This window comes from Uranotaenia lowii, chromosome 2 (assembly GCF_029784155.1).
Source record: "Uranotaenia lowii strain MFRU-FL chromosome 2, ASM2978415v1, whole genome shotgun sequence".
Classification (NCBI taxonomy): Eukaryota; Metazoa; Arthropoda; class Insecta; order Diptera; family Culicidae; genus Uranotaenia; species Uranotaenia lowii.
Window position 1 is genome coordinate 353,246,912 of NC_073692.1, and position 15,714 is coordinate 353,262,625.

The window sequence follows — 15,714 nt, forward strand, 5'->3', positions numbered from 1 at the left end:
GCCACGAGTAGACATAGTATAGAATTCAAACGCAGGAATTTGTTTGAAATAGGGTATTTCATAAGTTTTGTCGTTAATAAAAAATCATCTGTCCCATTGCCTCGATACCGGCGGTACAGCTTACGAGCTCTGGAGCTAGTAAAAAATTGTTGATTGAGGTTAAGTTTGAATAACTCATTACTAGGCAACACTTTCAGCTTATCAGAGAAATTTTTTTCGGACATTTCAGCTATCAACCCTTAGTTTTTCGCTTATTCTAAATTAAAAATGCTTGTATGAGACTTGACTTCCCAGATGACCCTTAACCGTAGTTGCCGATCATGTGCTCCACTCCAATGCTTGATTTGAACTTTGTGGACATTTTTGAAAGTGTTTGCGTACTTTTCCCTCACTCACACACAGTAATTCTTTGAATAATCAACCGTTTTGTCAGCTATCAATTCGATAATGATGGATTTTAAAGGAAACTGTGCAACATTATTTTTTTCATTTTCTCTTGCATCGTAAATATCTCAAAAACTTGTGAATTTAAAATTTTGAAAAAAATAGGTCGCATAGTAATTTTCACAGGCTGCAAAATGCTGTCAAAATTTTGAATGTCCGATTACTAGTAAACGAGCTATGAGCAAAAGAAAGTGTCCCATTTCTAAAAGAACTAAGCTTTAAGAAATGGTTTTACAATATTCCTTCAGAAGGCATATTATTTTATTTATTATTCTAGCTCGACTTAACATTTTTAAGAAATTTTATTTTTGCTGTATTGTGATGACTATGAGCAATTGTTTCGGTAGTTTCTTCGAAAAAACTTGTTTTACTTTAATTTAAGAAGCGAAAGGCAGCTTCCTCTTTATTCCGGTTTCCTGGTCTTTTTTCCATCCATATTTCGGTAGATATTCTAAGAAATAAATTTTTCCAAACACCTCAATTAATTTAAACAACGAAAACAGCTCAACTGATGCCTCGAGTATCTAGTTATCGATGAAAGCAGTTGTTAGACAGTCTGGATAAGAACCTCAAGAGGGTCTCCACAGGGATGAGGTTTTTTTTTTCAAATACAAAGGTAATGAAATTGATTTAGTTTTTAAAGTAATAACCACACTTTTTGCCATAAATGGGATGAATAAACCCAGAAAGTAAAAAAAAAGATACTTGTACTTGTTTTATGTATCATTGAGGAAATTAAATTTATATTGTTTTGCATTTAGAATAAAATTTATAATTTTGTCTGTAAACTTCTATATTTAAAAAAAAAAAAATTTAACTGGAGAAGAACTCATAAATTTGAGCTAAATCTTTAAAAACTACCTATTAAATATACATAATCTGTATTCAAAACAAGTATAAAGACGCATTAAGAATAAATTATTATTTATATAGCCGCTTTGTTTTGTTTCCAATAGAAAAATTTGTTGTGTGGCCCGCTAGCGATCGGTCGATTGGATATACCAAGAATAAAGTAAAAAATATTTCTACTTTAATAATACTCTAAATTTTCATAAGATTACCTCTATTTCCTTCATAGAAAGTATTTCGCTCAAACAAATATTTTTTGCTATGCTAAATATGCTAAACTAAATCGAGCAGTCGAGCTCGTCGCTCAAAGCAATTGCTTCGGTTGTTATGAATGAAGTTTTTTTTGACAGCTGTTTTCTCTGTCATGAGCTTTTACTTTTAGAACAAACTAGTTTGGTATGAATAAAGCCCAAATCTGAAGCAATCGCTCGATAAATCTCCTAGCAATTGCTTTATTTTCTAAGCATACTCGGTAGCAGACTTTTTAAACAAAAATCAGCAATAATACACTTCAATACAATTCAAAAAGGCACGTTCAACATGGATAAAGAAAAGTCGAAGTGATAACCTTACTTTTTTCATATTCCTGTCGTTATATGGAATGATTCGTCTTAGATGAAATTCAGGGGGGGGGGGGGGGGGGGGGTAGGGTCTAACGGGTATAACAAAACACCATTTTCATGATTTTCTTCTCGAGCTATCATTCAAACAAATGTATTCAAATTTTTTGCATTATACAAAGCATTGTTAAAAGAACATTTAGTAATTTTTTCGTAGAAAAATATTGAAAAATGAGCCGGTGACGGAGCACTTTCGAGGATGCCTGTACGGACGAAGGATTCCGTTGTTAGTGTCCCACGAATTGGGTCCCAAACGGCTAACGAATTCCGGGGTAGCAGCAACAACTTTGGTCATCAAGTTGACCAGCGATGGCGGAGCGAATCAAAGGCCGAGAACAAAACGAAATTTTCGGTGGCAAAACACGTCTGATGCTCGCGAGTTAGGTTTAGAAAGTGAGCTTTATTGAAGTAAATAAATACATGTCACTTTCAAGCTAGAGTTTGAATTCACTGTTCACTTTCTCGTCCGAATTTTCTCACTCTTAATTCTAGTGGTGTTAGTGTTCAGTGTTGGTAATTCATTTTCGTTTTGTGTGGTATGTTGTGTGAAATAGTGTAAGGTGAAATTAATGTTTTGTGTTAAATATTTACATTTCATTTGTTCCCTTAGAACTAATACACTTGACATTCGTGTTCGATTAAATTTCATTTCTTCATCAAAATGTATGTACTTCATTCTTGTGTCGGTGTCGAATCGCTGCGTTGTGACTGCGTCGGAACAATGCCTTTTAGAAAACATGATTTGCGGTGGACAGTGTATCTCAGCACAGAATCATCTGAAGTCAAAAAACCAGAGCAAAATATTTTTAATAGATGTTTTTCTGGACCCCAACGTTTTTATTTAAATTAAAAAATATTTTTATGAAATTTCTGTGGCTGTTTGAAGTAAAAACTACGATTTTTCACGAAAAAATCCGCCATTTTTCACCTGTAAAATCTCTCCAAAGTAAAAAAAACAAAAAAGAAAAACGTTGGGGTCTGGTATTTTATATGTAGAAAATGTGTTCCAAATTTGAAAAGAATCGGATAAGTAGTTTTCAAATGACGATGTCCACGGACTTTAAAAATGTGCTTTCGAGAAAAACGCGTTTGAAGTTTCTGCTCTTGCTTTCTTGCAGTATTAGATAGGAGAAGATAAAGGCCTATAATTTCTACAGTTTTGCTTCAATTGACTTGAAAATTTGACACAACATTCTTGAAATGTTTTACAATAAGAAAATAAAAAAAATAAAAAAATCGATTTTTTTAAAGTGTTAGACCCTACCCCCCCCCCCCCCCCCCCCTTAAACAAATACAAAACTAAATATTCCAAATTACCTGGATTTATCCGGGAAAAAGCTTGAAAAAATTCCGGCTATTGTGGAAGAAGTCCCAATCGGCTCGAAGTTGGAAGAAAATTGTAATAATTTAAATGATTTTTTACAGTTTCAACAAAATAAATAATTTTTATTCTTAGAAATCTTAGATATCATTTGAAAGCAGCAAATTCAAATCGGTACATAATTTCTTTTTTAGGTGAACCAACTGTTTCTTGGTTGCTAGTCCAATTTGAATTGCCCCTTAAATAAACTATCAAACGAAATACCCCTTAATTTATACAATCACCTGCAATGTTTACGTGTTCAATAGTTTGAACTCAGGCTTCAGAATCTGTGTGTTCAAAAATTGTGTCGAAAACATTTTTAAATATATTGAAGTAATGGTTTTAAAACATAATTCAGATCTCTCATTTTTTTTTAAATAATTCCAAGATTAAAAAAAAAAATTCTAAATTAAGATGCGCGCCTAATGCCTTTTTTTTTATAAAATCTGGCACATTTTTTAATTATGTTCAAATTTGCCTATATCTTAATACTCCTCCCGCTATCGCTTCATTTAAAGGGTTTTTTTTTTATTGTACTGATTTGTTCTCCTAATTTTTTCTAAAGCGTGGCTCCTTCAACCTTAAAACCTTCAAATGACGTTGAGACTCCAGACTATCTAAAAGCTCAAATGCCATGAAAAATAGTTTATAGGGATGAATCATCCCAGCGGATGAAAATCCCGTATAAAAAAAAAAAAAAGAAAAAAAATAGTTCGCTTTCGAATAATCTTGAAATTTTATTTAAAAAGATGTTAATTTTAATAAAAATAATTTTAACGAACTTTATTTTTTTCGGTAGCGGACAAGCAACTCCAGTCTGAACTGTTCCATGTGACGGATCTTCCTTGTCTTCATAGCAGGTGATTGCGATTTTTTCAACAATGAAGGATTAACGAAACACTGATCCTGCTGCTGCTGCAAATTCCTCTCCGGATGCTGAAAATAGTATAAAAATATACTATTTATAAATAGTTTCACTCACTGCATGCACTCATTTAACATAAAAAGTTTAGTCAGAAAAGTATGGGCTTAGATTTTTTGTTTTAATGATAGTCAACAAGAAACCAAACAAATTTACCATACAAAATAACCAAAAAACTTACCTGAATCGTGGACACTTCCTTCTGACTCGGCAGTAAGAGGCGATTCGAGGGCGTCATCTACGATTTCTCTAATGAAATCCATTTCGAACTGCGAAAAACTTCAAGTTAAACTTAAACGAACAAGGTAGAGGTATTTTCAAACCAAAACTAATTGTCAAAATACTGCCAAAGGTTACTAAGCAAAAGCTATGTTCTAAAGCTTTAGTACATCTTCGTTAGCAAATCTTTATTCATATCAAACTAAGCAAATGCTTTCGACATTTGCTTTGCTCAAGTTTGAGCTCACCAAAGGTTACGTTGCAATTGCTAGACCTTATTCGTATCACTAATTGCCTGTTCAATATTTTATAAATTGTGTTCAATCATTGGGACAAAAGTAATTTTCAATAAAAAGGCTTAATTGATCATTTTAAACCATTTTTCCACGAAAAAAATATATCGATTCGAAGCTGAGAAACATGCTTAAGCCACACTATCAAAATTTTATCCGAATAACCTTTTGTAACAAATGCGTTGAATCCCAAAGATAGTGTTCAATATATAGTGTTCTTAACCTAGTATTCAACCAATTTTTGGATGCATATTGTTGTTTACATCCAAGTGAAGTAAGCGTTGTCTTTTTTTGTAGTTTTTTGCAAAGAAATCTGAAAATGCGTGGCGTTACTGCCGAGCATAGAAAACGGATTGTGCACAAATGGGGCGCTGTGAGTGGTCTTTAAATCAGAAAACTAGCTAAAGTAGAAGGTGTAAGTGTCGGTGCAGTTCAAACCGTGTTGAGAAAATATGGAGAACAGTGTATTTGCACAGATTTCCTGAGACGTGGTAGGAAACCTTGACCTGCTGACCCTACAAAGGATAAGAAATTAAGGATAGCTACAAACGGCATCAGTACGAGATGTGGCTAAGAAACAAGGTACCTCATCGACTAAATAACAATATGCGTGCCAAAGAGGGATTGGACTTCAGACCCATCGGAAGCAGAAGCAGTCAAAAAGGAGTACCAAACAGTCTGAATGCGTGAACCGAGAGCTCGGAAACTCTACGACAAACTTCTGACCAAGAAATCGGGTTGTGTCATCATGGATGATTATAACCTACATTAAACTTGACTATAAAACTCTGCCTGGAATCTAAGGATGCATTAAAGTGGTATAAAGTCAACAAGGTCAAATGTTTACCGAAAGACATGAACCCACCAAACTGTCCAATCTAATCTTTAAAGACATTGACGAAGGCAAATTTGAGGAAATGCATGAAACCTGCTGACAGTCTTGAAAAATTCAAGATAGATTGTCCTAATGTGGTAAAAATGGTCGGAGAAAGCACTGTGCAGAAGCTGATGAGTAGTGTTCAGATATAAGTAAGACAACTCACCTACCCTACAAAAACTAGTGCTAAATGATTCAAAATTGAAAGAAAAAACTATTTTGCTGTATGTTTGAGAATGAAATGGTTTAAAAAGAATTATTTATTTATTACAGAAAGAAAGTGTAATTTTCGGAACAGTCTTTACTTGATTCATGCCACAAGGCCGATTTAAGCATGTATAATATTTTTTTCTGAACTTAGAAAATGATAAAATGGGTAAAAGAAAAATCTATTATAAAGTCGATAAAAATCAACTACAATTGTATAAATGCATTACCCAGTGTAAAATTTGTAACTGCAAATGCATCTCCGTATAAAGATACATTGAAATAAAATAGCTTGTGTTCAATATTTATGGAGATTTGGAATTGGAAACAGAACAATTTGTTGTTTCCAAATCTACCTAGTTCAGATATGTACGTATTATCGTTTTTCCCCAATCAATAGTTGAGAAATTTTACATTGTGGAGTTAACTTAACATGATTCATTTTTGCTATCATTTTAATACTGACTGAACAAAATTTAAGGTCCAATCGCAAATCAGAAAATTTGAGAAGATTTCGTTCTGTATTTTCAACAGCTTAAGTTACAGGACAATTTCGAGACAAAAATAAACTGTCAAAATGTCCTGTGAGTTCAGCAGTTTTCCTGGGGTTCAGAAGGTCATGGTCCCGAGCGAAATAAATGCAATTTTAGTGTGTACAAGAGTGAAATGTGTTAACAATAAATAGATGTTCAACTTTTATTTATATTCTATTTAGTTTCTTGAATTCTGAAAAAAAAGAAGTCGGTATTGTCTTCTGTCCGACATCTCTATATATGTGCATCTCAAAGAGTTACCTACTATAGTCTGCAGACTCGTGCCAGGTGCTCAACAATATTTGAATACCCAGAAAGTTGATGCAATTGTTTGCAAAAATTTAAGCTCGTAAGGTTTAATTTGTGCAAATATTTATCTCATTATAAAGATCCCCCTTATCGGATTGTAAACAAGCTTTGAACTTTCTTAGACCGACCGCCAAAACGTGGCAAAATCTTCCAGCGGCAGAGTTTGCTGTCAACGGAGGAATACAAACAACGCTTAGTCAGATGCCGAAGCAGCCATCTCTCTAGCGCTACTGTTGCTGTTGGCGCTTGATGGTGAGAAAACAATTATCTTTTGTCGCAAATTAAGCCACCCGATTATCTTCCTGTAGTTTTTTTTCTATTTCGAAAAGCGTGAACGACTTTATTTGCCGAGTCGAAATTGCCATAGACACACAACCCGAGGGTGGCGATATGATGATACCTTACTTGTGAAGGTAGCAAGAGGAAAAAAAATTCGCACCACTTATTTTCTATAGGTAATATCCACGTTCCACGCTTAATTAAGCCACTAATATGCCACTGAGATGCTCGGTAGCAGAAATTTTTATGTTTCCTTGAAGTTTGCAACGAAAGCCGAAACCCTTTGGCAGTGGAAAAGTCTCCGCACCATGCTCGCAGTGATCTTCACGAGGCGCTGAATCGGTGGTGAATCCATTACAAAATTTGCGTCACTGCTAGCAAATCCTCTACACTAGGGCATCTCAAAACCGACAATCAACCAGCCCAGTGGCAGTTGACGACGATTTGTGCAGCTGCAAATAAACTGCATCCCACAAACTATCCAAACAACTAACTAACCCCCAGGTGTTGATGAGCTGAGTGCAGCCAGATAGTACCAGGTAATGGTTTTGCGAGTTTCACCTGATCAGGTGGAAAGATACCTCTAGTACCTATGAGGAATCCCACGACCGCAGTAAAGAGGTTGAATGGGGCTACAGGACAGAAGGGAGTATGGCGAATGCATAATCTTTACTGTATGCAAGTAGATTTGAACCGGAATGCAAAGTGTGTAGTTTCCCTTTCGCGTGAAATAATATCTACTGCATGCGGTGGAAGTTTTCTCGGGCTAATGAGTCACTTTACATTCGAAGCGAAGGTCGATGCATATGTACATTACACAACTTTCCTAAAATTGGAAGTCAATTCAAAAGTCTAAAATCTACAAGTAATGTCATATTTCTGCATTGAATGGAAAAATGATGAAACGTTTGAGTGCTTTCTGATGAATCTTATATCATCCAATGGCGACTGTAAAAATGTTTAAATCAAACTTTCGGAGAATCCGATAACAACTACCGCGGAAGATTAACGGGATAAAAATTGACAATTTCATTGAGGCATCTTGCCTCAATTATAACAAAAAATTTTTCCTACCCATTTTCAAATCTGGAAAAACTCTATATAAAAAATTATCGGGCCCAAGCTAAATAGCTTCATTGATTTTCTTGAATTTGTTACCTTTAATATCAACTTCATGGATCGAGAAAATCCACGAAAGGCTCTATACTCCAACTTCAGTAAGGCTAAGCAACAACAAAAAAGTGTATGTGTGTTTGTAAAAAAAAAAACAATTCACACACACTCATACATGATTTTTTGGTGCTTCGATTGGCGGATGATGCGACTTGCCCTATAATGCAACAAGTAAAATAATCGATTACGAATGGTAGTTGAAAAAAAAGTCTCGCATCGACCGAGAATCGAACTCGAGTCCTCTGAGTTATCTCTCCATAACTAAGCCAATTCAACAGTTGAAGAAAGTCAATTTTTCGAGTTGAATTCGCTGCTAGATTCTGTAGCAGAGGAAGCTCAATGCGCCTCGATAAATGGTGCTCTTTCGGCCCCTTATAAACAAGTTGAAGTAAAAACGCATTTTTTCAGTGGATTGTAGTGAAAATTCTAAACTTTTTCAAAATATTTCTGTAAAATTTTTGCTAAAAAATTGATATTATAGGAACAAAAAAAAATTTCTTATGAAAATTTAAGAAAATACCTACAACCGTTGAAAAGAGGGATGTCCACTTCGTCCCGAGTTTTCGTTATGCATAAAATTTTTAGAAACGTCGCTGGTGAACTGCAACAAAACACATACTTCCGACAATCTAGTACTTCACTTTGATTTTGTCTTTCGGAAGTCGGAAGTTTGGTCTTTTGAAGAAAATTTTGTGCTGGCGCGTTAATATCTCTCTTTTCAGTGGAAAACTTACACCGAAAATAATAAAAAGGTAAAATTTACCGAAATAGCAATGTGAACGCTCGTGGAAGCCAAAAAGTATGTTCTACCTCTTCGAGGTGAAACTCACGTTATCAGATTCCATTAAGTTGTGCTGGTTCTGATTCTGGTTCTTTGATTTTTTTAACAGATTCGCCAAAAAAAAACTTCGAGTGTCTGTTTTTACCCTTAATTTCTCTACATTTTTTAAATAGTTCAGAAAACGCATGTTCGAACTTGAACATTTTGGACCAAATGGGACGTATCTTATGTGATTTTTCCGAGGAATCCAACGAAACCTATTTGAGCCACCGCACAGATGGAAAACTGGAGTTATGGCTGTTTTACCCTCAATTTTCTGAATTAATTGAAAAATATTGGGAAATCGAGTATAAAACAACCATAACTCCTGTTTTCAATCCGTGCGGTAGCTCAAATAGGCTTCGTAGGATTCCTCGGAAAAAATCACACAACATACGTTCCATTTGGTTCAAAATTTCCAAGTCCGAACATGCTGTTTTTTATGAAATAATTGATAAATGTAGGGGGATTAAGGGTTAAAACAGTCATATTTAACTCCATTATCCGAAGCGTGTCGTGACTCAAAATGCCTCTATTCGATTTCTCGGAAGAAACCACACAAGATACATTCCATTTGGTTCAAAATTTCTAAGTCTGAATATGTTTTTATCATAAACAATTGAAAAATGTTGGAGAATAGAGGGTAAAAACCGCCATAACTCCATTTTCCAAGCGTGCGGTGTCTTAAACAATCTTCATTGGATTCCTCAAAAAAAAACGCTTGAGATAAGTCTCATTTGGCTCAAAATTTTCAAGTCCGAACTTTTTCTGAACTATTTGAAAATTTAAGGGGAATTGAGGGTAAAACAGCCATAACTCCAGTTTCCAATCCTTACGGTGGCTCAAATTAACTTCGTTGGATTTCTCGGAAAAATCACACAAGATACATCCCATGTGGTTCAAAATGTTTAAGTCCGAACATGTTTTTTTTAAAGAGTTGAAACATGTAGGGTAAGGTTGCCGGATTGCCCGGTTTTATCCGGGTTTGACCGGATATTTTGTACAAAATTTCGGAACAGTCCGGCTCGGCCCGGTTGCCCGGATGTCATTGGTAAATGGCCGGATTTCGGCCGGATTTATTCACTTTATTTAGCAAACCATGCAAAAAAAACAACAAACGCCTAAAAAATTAAATTTTTTGAGCTTTTTTTTGAGTTTTTTTTTTGAATTTTTTTAAAATAATCATGAAAGATTTTTCGGAAGCCTAACATGCGATTCAAAATCCAGCGATGAGCTTTTATGAAAAAAAAAAATATATATTTTCTAATATTTTTGTTGAGTAATTTCAAGGTTTTGAGAAAATTTGCCCGGATAAAGTCTGCTTCATTTAATATTGGAACAAATTCTTTTGCTCATTGTGGCGCTCCTAGTGGACGGATTTGGAAACTTTTTTCACCCACGTGTCGGGAAATTCATTACCTTTCACCATGTATTTATGTCATAACACCAAACGATAGCATTTTGTAAACAACCGCCATGGAAGCCGAACGGAGAGATCAAATTGTGCACAGTTTTCTTACGAGTACGAGTGCGAGAATTTCTTCGAAACAGCAATGAATAATTTTTTTAATTTTTTTTTATGAAAGAGTAAAGAAAATGCTACATTTGTATGAAAAACAAATTATGAATTCGTTTATAAATGACTGAACTACACGCAATTATTTGTGTTCCAATATTAAATGAAGCAGACTTTACATCCGTCGAACTTGGTCAGCACTTGGTCGTACAGCTTTCGAGCACGGATTCTGGCCACATTGTTCTGCTTCAGCGTCCGATTTGGCTGTTTGCTGGCTCGGAATGACCTTATTCCTTCCTGGAGACGAATTCGTCGCACCGTACTGTGAGCGGCCTGGAACTTATTGGCCAAATCGCGGTCTGAAAGATTGGGATTCCTCTTGACGGCCTTGATGACTTTCCCACGCAGTTTCCGGTCGACAGTTCCACTCCGACGCTTCGAATGCGGCTTCCGAGCCGTCGTCAATGTTTCCTTGTACTGCTTGATAACACGCCATACGGTATTTCTGGGCATTTTAAGCTGTTTAGCTAGCTTCGATGCCGACAACAATGGATTTTCAAGAAAACTGTGCACAATTTGATCTCTCCGTTCGGCTTCCATGGCGGTTGTTTACAAAATGCTATCGTTTGGTGTTATGACATAAATACATGGTGAAAGGTAATGAATTTCCTGACACGTGGGTGAAAAAAGTTTCCAAATCCGTCCACTAGGAGCGCCACAATGAGCAAAAGAATTTGTTCCAATATTAAATGAAGCAGACTTTATTGCCCGGATTTATGAGCGTCAGTTTTGAAATCAAATGCCCGGAATTGCCAGGTTTTTATAACAAAATTGCCCGGTTTGTCCTTCCCGGATACGTGCTGAAAAAATTCTGGCAACCTTAATGTAGGGGAATTGAGGGTACACACAGCCATAACTCCATTATCCGAAGCATGCGGTGGCTCAAACTGGCTTCATTTAATTTTCGAACTAAATCGCACAAGATACGTCCCATTTGGTTCAAAATTTTCAAGTCCGAACATGCGTTTTCTTAACTATTCGTAAAAAGTAGGGTAATGAAGGGTACAACAGCCATAACTCCATTTTCCAAAGCATGCGTTGGCTCAAACAGCTTTCATTGGATTCCTCGGAAAAAATCACACAAGAGAGGTCTATTTTTGTTAAAAATGTTTAAGTCTAATTTAGTTTTTTTTTTTAAAAAGGCACTATTACTTCGTTCGTAGGAATGATATTGTATTTCTTCGCGGTTTACACACTTTTTTCACCATTTGGCAATGGGTCAATTTAATTTAAATGCTTTCGGCGGGCCGCACTTCAAAGAAACCTTTTTATAATTTGTGGAGTTCTGTTGATAATGATTAAAGAAATATCAAAATTATACGTTTATCGTTTGGAACTATATTTTTACGAAAGAAAAAAAGGAAATATAGTTAAAATGAAATCATGGGTTATTTATGTATTTACAAAACATTATAGAGAAATTTAACACTTTTTTCAAATGCAAGTTTCACAATAACGGCCAAAATAATTAGGTACACTAGGTCCTAAATTTTAGTTACTTGGTAGTTTTGCAATAATTGAGTATTTACAATTAATTTTAACCTATTGCAAACATTCATTCTTATAATCAGAGACATACTCCATATTTTATTTAACAGAACGTTAATTTATCAAGGCTTTTCTACGATTTTGGATACAGGATACAGGTTTCAGCTTACATTGTTGATAAGATCGATTGTCATTAGAACTCCATCATTTTTGGAATAAATGTGTGATGTTGAGAAAGGTTCATTTATTAAACATGATTTTTTTTATATTTCTTTCAGATTGTTGCACGGATTACACGAAATCAGGTTAGTATAATTTAATTTTACCAGTTTTATAAAACACTAGCTTAAGCATTTTTTTTTAAATTCAACACAGATGGTAAAGAAGTTCTTTGATAATAAATTTCCTGGCTTTTTCCTGAAACTGCACCTATGTGGAACTTTAATTTTCTTGATCTAAAGTCTAAGCAACACGCCGGAAATGTTTTTTTGTAATTCGTTTAAATTTCATTTTTCTGTTTCAAAACTTCCCACTTGTCAAGAGCAAAGGCATAAATAAAGACTTTATTTACGAAACCTTTATGCTTGATCTAAAATGAAAAAAAAAAACAATGAAAAAAAAAAACTAAAATAAAGAGCGATGAGGAGGTTTAGCGCCCACTGGAGAAGGAACACGAACAAATAAATTCGATCCTGTGGGATTTTCCCTGTTCACTATGGACTTTTTGTGTAGGTACCTACCTATTTTGAAAAATTATTGTGCCCGTTTTTGTTCCAGATGGTGCGAATGTAATCCAGGGATTCAAATTCCGCTCTTCCTTTGAGGAAAGAATTGAACTACAAATTTGTTTTTTGAAGAATACAATTCGTTGGGTTGCCTGTGAAAGTTCGAAACAATCAAAATATTATTAATTTGTAATTCGTCTGCAATACCTTATGTTTTCAAAGGCATAGATTATTGACTATAATTCAAACTTGCTTCAAATCGTGTCCAATTATTTCAGTTTTTTCTTGAGCTCTCATCAAGTCTCCGAGCCAATACCTCAGAGAACAGACGTACAAGTTAGCCCACGAAACTTGTGTAATATTTCCAATGATCGTTTGAACCAATTTTTGATTTTTGACTGGGCCACCAGATGTCTCCAAACACATTAGAGAGAACTGTCAAAACCAAACTGAGTAAAAAAAACAAAATTTCGATCAGTTTTGATCCGGTCGTATGAACTGTTTGGCATGTTTCAAGAGAATTGCTGTTAAAGTTTTGTAACACTTTTGTTCGGTTGCATAATGGAAATATATCTTAAAAGTTATTTGCTATTTCCTTCAAGCTAGAAGTGCTAAATTTTGTACAATGGGGCAAAAGTGATACTTGAAAGTAGCCCGCTTTGAGATATCTAGAATCAGTTCTGCTGTGTTAAACTGATCATCAATAATGTTCCTAATCGACTGGATATAGCCGATTCGTCCGCTGACGATTTCGACTGCCTCAGAAGTGCAAAAATAAACGAAAGAATAAAAGTTTATCACCGGTACTTTTTACACGGTTTTTTCTTTTTTCGGTGAGTGAAAAAACTTTTCTTTTTTATAAAAAAAAATTACGTAACGTTTACGTAACGGGTTACTCTGGAGAACATCTGATGATATGTGAAGAAAACAAATTCGAAACGTTACGTTAACTAAAAAAAGTAGTTTCACTCACCGAAAAAAGTTAATAAGTAAAATCCGTATAAAATAAAGGAAGTGTAATTCTGCCCAGTCAAAAGTAACTTTTATCGGATTTATCTAGCAATAAATTGCACCCGTCTATTTTAGAGCGGTATTTGTGATTATTGATGAGTTTTATACGATAACGCTTTTTCGAAAACTGAGCTCTCGAAAATTTTATTTGTAATTTTTGAACGGAGCAATAAATGGCACTGTTTCAAGTGAATTTTTAACGTATTTTTTTATGTCAGCATTTGAAAATTTACACACTTTTTGAAGATTTTTGCTCGAGCTTGTACGTCTGTTCTCTATGCCAATACTAAACAGTGTTAAGAAATGTTTCTGCAGGTTGACTCCGAAAAATGATGACTGCTAGTGGGTTGTCAATTTTTTCATTTAATATTTTTACCACAAAATCTCTCAAGTGACACAGATTCAGCCACTAGCATTAAAGTGTTTTATTATGGTTTTGTTTTGGCATTTATATGCAACAAGTTTCATAGCTGTTTTGTTATGGTCATGAAAAAAGCTCCAATAAAACATGGGATAAGAAGTTTGCTCCAAGCTTTTTATTGCATGTTTTATAAAAGCACACAGTGCTTGATTTTAAAAGTGTAATGAAATTAGGTGACAGTTCTCGATCAACATGTCAACACAGGACACGCTCAGTCTAGATTGCACAATGCACATATTTGAATCGGGAATCGCATGAAACTCCCGGAATATGGGTATAGTTGAAAGGGCTTAACGAGTAGAAGTCTAGTGTCACAATCTGACGACATCATGAAATCCAAGATGGCGGCTTTCGATAAACTTTAAAATGAATCTGAGCATTTTTTATGACCATACTAAAACAGTCATAAAACTAGTTGCAAATGAAATGCCATAATAAAACCATAATAAAACTTTCTAATGCTAGTTGGCTTTATCCGTGTTACTTGGGTATAGCTCTAACGAAGTTGTTACTTAGGCTATGTACCATCGTTAACATTTTTTTTTAAATTTAAACATGGCAGGACACATGCATCCACGTGCAGTTAGATTAAACAGATTTATCATTTAGCAAACAGTGGTTCTCGTTAGGTGCGCGATTGTTTTTTCTATACATCTAGTAGCCCACTCAGCACGTCTTGCCTGGAAAAAATAGGTCAATTCACGATGACGTTATTTCTTGTTGTGGTGACTGTTTAAAAAAATTACGAACGAGAAATAGGATGTGACGAATTTTTTTTGTGTAACTGCACGGTCAAGAAATGGAACTCAAAACTCAGTTTTAGGATAGCAAAAATCAAGTCCCATTTTGTGAACTAAACTTAGCGCGTTTTTGGTTTCTTAGCGGGAATGAACAGAAAGTTGAAAATTATTAAGAAAGATGAAAAAAAGAAGGTTTGATTATTGAAATGTTTTACGCGTTTTCCAACCCGTATTTTTATCATTCATGAATTTTCTGTGGCAGCACTTCTACTTTGAAAAAAAAATCCAAAAATTCGGAAAAATTATCAAATATCTGAAAGATTAAAAGAGCAAAAACAAATAGTGGAAGATGAAAATTTTATCACCATTTGTTTACTTGATTTCATTGAATTTTTCGATAAAAAAAATTGATTTATAGGTTTTGTGCAATGATATAGAATGCAATTTTGTTGCATACAAGCTTTCGTGCAATTTATTCCAATTTATCAGTTTTTGCATTATTTTTTATTGTAAAGAATTGGAAAATAAGGACCCAGCGATATTTATCCAACAAATTGCAAAACGATTTTTTTTCCAACACGAGTCATAAATTTATAACATTAGTAAAAATTACGTCGAGTGATGAAAAAATCTAATTTTGCAACGAGTTGCATACACAATTTTTTGCAATTCTGCAAAAAACCCTCCAGAATAAAAAATTTCAACCTGAAGAAGCAGATTTTATTTTTTTCTTTCCAAATCAAAACGGTGTCAAAAAGTAGCACACATAAAAGCGGAGTTGCAAATAAATTCTGCATAATGGTGACATCAGCACATTTTGACCCGTCAATTAATGTAATTCAGTA

The 15,714-nt window shown here is 34.6% G+C and overlaps 1 protein-coding gene across 1 annotated transcript in view; it reads left to right on the plus strand.

Moving 5' to 3' along the window:
- LOC129749708 (Na(+)/H(+) exchange regulatory cofactor NHE-RF2-like) overlaps positions 1–15,714 on the plus strand; it is an 86,317-nt gene that overhangs the window by 33,204 nt on the left and 37,399 nt on the right. The window contains exon 2 of the mRNA XM_055744764.1: positions 12,251–12,277. The gene's annotated coding sequence lies outside the window, so the exon portion shown is untranslated. The remainder of the gene's footprint in view (positions 1–12,250; positions 12,278–15,714) is intronic.